Source organism: Falco rusticolus, chromosome 3, assembly GCF_015220075.1.
Source record: "Falco rusticolus isolate bFalRus1 chromosome 3, bFalRus1.pri, whole genome shotgun sequence".
NCBI lineage: Eukaryota > Metazoa > Chordata > Aves > Falconiformes > Falconidae > Falco > Falco rusticolus.
The window spans coordinates 99,678,886-99,683,049 of NC_051189.1; positions in this window are offsets into that span (position 1 = coordinate 99,678,886).

The window sequence follows — 4,164 nt, forward strand, 5'->3', positions numbered from 1 at the left end:
GCTCTGGCAGTTGCGATAATGTAGAAAGCAGCAGCTCTGTGACACAGCAGTCAGCTGACTCGCAGTGTTATCATTCAATGTCCTCTATAGAATAAGGCCAGTTTCTAAGGTAGCACCAGGAGGATGACCTTGCATACAAAAATTGGGCTAGAAGGAGTGACGAGCCTTGTGTATACCTGCAAGCATTTTGGGGGTGATGTATAGCATTATCGTGGGGAGCATGAAGGTCTTTAATGGTCCCTTTCCCCTTCCTTCTTTCCTTCTTCTTTGCAAAACAGAACTTGTCCTTTATGGAGCAGTTTTCCTTCTATCGTGCAATAGTTGATGTGGTCATGTACAGCTGATGGCTGTTACCATTAATAACAGTGGTTAGGTAAACTATTTTTCACTATTTTTAAAATATTGCTTGTAAATCACCTCTCTACAAACAAACCTGGTGGGTTTATACTAATCCCCCCCTCCCCATGGCTCTGGACATGCTCCAGAAAGGAGAAAGTAGTGGGATGAACACCTCTGAAAGGCAAGTCCTAATCAGCGGGAGCACGTTGCTGAGTTCTCGCTGAGGCATCTAACCACCCAGACTGATTCGCACGGTGCTCTGTAGCTCCCAGCTAAATTCACTGGGAACATTTGGTGGCTGAAGCATCTGGGAAGTTAGAGGGAAGAACTTTAAAGTTACAGCTGGCAAATACGGGAACTGTTTGAAGCTCGGAGTCAATACCCCACCAGGGACTTCGGAAGTTCCCTTGGGAAACGTCACTCTGAAAAACTTCACCCTGTGTCTACCTACCTAAATTATACCTAAAGCTAGAGCAGCTCCATCAGAAATTCCCATAAATTAGCTTGCCAGTCACTCGCTGAAAGAATTTGTATTATATTGCATTACCCTTGGCCTAAGACAGATCAGCTTCCACCCATCCCAGTGGACATGCCGTGCTTGCTCGGTCCAGAACTCATCTGGCTCTCACAGTTGCTCCCATAGACCGTACATTTCAGCAAGACACATCATAAGTTCATTGTCAAGTCCTCAGAAAGTCTTAGCATGAAATGTAGCAACAGTCAGCATACCAAGCTGGTGTTCCCTGAAATAACTCTACTTGCACTACATTACATCAGCATTAAAGTGGATGCGATACAGAGGTCTGTCGTAAAGCAGCAATTTGCACTGAAACCCAAACAAACTGGAAGAAAACCATAAAAATGGTAAAAGCTGCACTGTGTCTTTAAGGTGCAGTGCTCTTAGACAACACAAAGAGCAGAACACCCATGCAAAGGCTCTATGTCCAGTGCTGTGTTGCTTCAGGGGGAGAAATGTCTGTTGGTGCGTGGCTGGTTAATGGATGAGTAATGCAGCCGCAGTCCTGTCTCTTCCTTAATCATTTTTTATTAAATGCCCCAAAGGCCACTATTCCTGCAGTCGGCAAAATCAGGACAGACGTCTGGCGGGGAGATGCCTGCGCCCTCCTCCTCCTCCCCCTTACAGCCAACCGACCACGCTCCTCCATTACCGGGGCTGTGCCTCCGCAGCCCTGTACGCTTGATATTCAAGAATAATATCTTTTCACTTGCTGTTCTGGGATCTCTGCTAGAAACCAGGAAGAACCATGAAGTCTAGGCAAACTCCAGGAAGCCAAGGACGCCACTTTCCCTGCCTTAAAGGATTTGCTTGGGTGACTATTGCTGCTCGACTCTGCTAACCAACTCTTCTGCTGAGCTCATCTCCATGGCCTCACCTTCTGGCTTCAAGATAAGCGGTTCCTCAAGCAGTGGTCTTCCAAGCAGCAGCTCTTCCTAAGGGAAAGGTGGACTGTAGATGACAGAAGATGTACTCCCGCCACCCCTTGCAGCCGTGGGAGGGGAGAGGTAGGAGGGAGCACTGCCCCTGCCACCAGCTCTGTGGAGCCAGCCACAGCTGCCACAGCCACCAACTGGAAGTTTCTCCATGGTGTTTTGCCTGCAGTCCTGTTGGCTCTTTGGGAACAGGCAGAGGCATCTTATTCCCCCAAAGCCCTGCCAGGCTGGAGCATAGATCTTGCAACCTTTTCTGGGGAAAGGGGGAGGGAAGGCAGATGGCCCTGGTGGCACCCGGGGTCCGTGATGTGACACGCAGGATGGGGCACATCCACCGACAGCAGCCTGGGAGCTCTCCTGAAGCCTCCAGTAGGGTTTGCTTCCAAGATGGACTTTTCACTGTAGTTTTCTGGTGTTGATGAAAGCTAATGCAATTTCCTGAAACACGTGCAGAGCTCCTTTTGTAGTCGTTAAGCACAGATCTCCCCCCATGAACAAGATCCTAATTTGGTTTTCTTGAAGTCTGTTGCAGAAGGTTCAAAGTTGGGTGTTTTGGTTAGTTCTTGGCTATGTATCTGCGTGCGTGTGTGCGCTGTACTACACCGTGTTGTATTGCGTTACGTTTAGGGTAAGAAATCACACTTGGACAAATTTGGGAAAAGTGACGGAAACATTGAAACTTTTACCTCTTTTACCACTTCATAATTCTGGGAACAGGACAGATTAAAATTTTGCCTCTTTTCTCGCCTTTTCTTTTTTACTGAAATGAAAATTGCATCCAAGCCCATAAACTAGATGCCAAGTTTTAGCTGAACACAATTAGAAACAGCTTAAATATTAAACTGAAGGCTGCAGGGCCAATGACATTAAAGGGACTTGCTCTCACAGGCTCTTAACTGTAGCGCTGCTGACAGGGTGCTGTCGTAGAGCTGAATTTTGAAGGCATCGCCAAATATATCCCACATATTATGTTAAATTACAAATCAAAACATTTTACAAGTCCTTTGGATGTTGTGTTCCCCCTTCCTAAACATGTGCAACACCATGTTCATTCAGCTGAGGTCATTTTAAAATCTCAGGGCATTGCTGCAAATTAATAAGGCTGGTTTACCTTCTGTGCTTTTTCTCTCTTTATGTTGGTTGTAGTTTTTAGTCAATGCATGTACTGAAATGTTATTTTTTTTAAACCAGCTAATATTTATTTCAAATGGACTTTTTTGGGTTTTTTTCGTTTTACTTGTCAGATTTCAGTAAATCCAATTGCTTTGATTTTAATGATACATTTGTGTAACCAAGTAACAGGGAATACCTTATCCACAGGTTTTTCCTGTCCATTATTAGTTGACCTAGTTTTTTATTCCTTCCCCATGTACCAACCTTGGGCCTTCAGGTATTTAAAATAATATACACATAGTGTATAAGATCTTCCTGACAGCTGGTTCTCTTAAGATTTCAGTGAAGTAGCATGTTGACCACCCCTCCCTGCTCCCTGTATCTTCCATAAGCTTCGTGTAAGTCAAGGCTACCGGGAGAAAAGAAAATCCCAAACTCTTACTTTTCTTCAACAGAATTTACCAGGGAACTGACTTTTCTAAAAACCTGAAAACGTTTTCAGAATTGCTCCCTAAATACACATAAAAAATGGCTTTATCAAGTGGGACTCAGACTTGAGAGAGAGAATTAAACTTTTACAAGCTGCCCTCGGAAGACTAACAGGGGCTAATTAAAAATATCACTCTTGTCACAGAAGTGAAAGAGAATCCTGTGTGTTTCCCAATCCTGCTTCTGCAAATCCTTCCTGCTGAAACAGCTGAATCAGAACAAATTGCTTGTGTGCGAGTCACTTCAGCCATATGGTGAAAGAAAAAAAGAGCCGTTTGCCTCCTCAGCTATGTAGTAAATAGGAACTACCTCCATGTGGGTTTACACATTTATAGCTAACGTGGAGACCTAAATGTGAAATCAGGGAAATGAAGTGAATTTGTGAGTTTCCCTCTGGGACTTAGGGCTTATAACCTATTAAAAAGATGATATTCAACCAGGTACAGATAAAGTATAGAAATACAGAGATATATATTGCAATGCTGATTATTCTGCTCTGAATAACCCTTTCCATTCACGTGATTAAAATGCAAACAGAACTATCTGTGAAAACCAGAACAAAATGGCGATGTGCATCAACCCCCAACAAGAACGTGGAAATTTTTTGATCCAAAGCATGAGAGAATCGCTGCATGAGGTGGGTGAATAGGATGCGACAGGGATGTCAGTAAAGGACAGGCACAACAGAGACATCTTGTTGTCTGTGGCACATCCTTGGTGTCAGTCACTAATGATCTCCTTGACATGTTGAGTACATAGCTCAGAACAGAT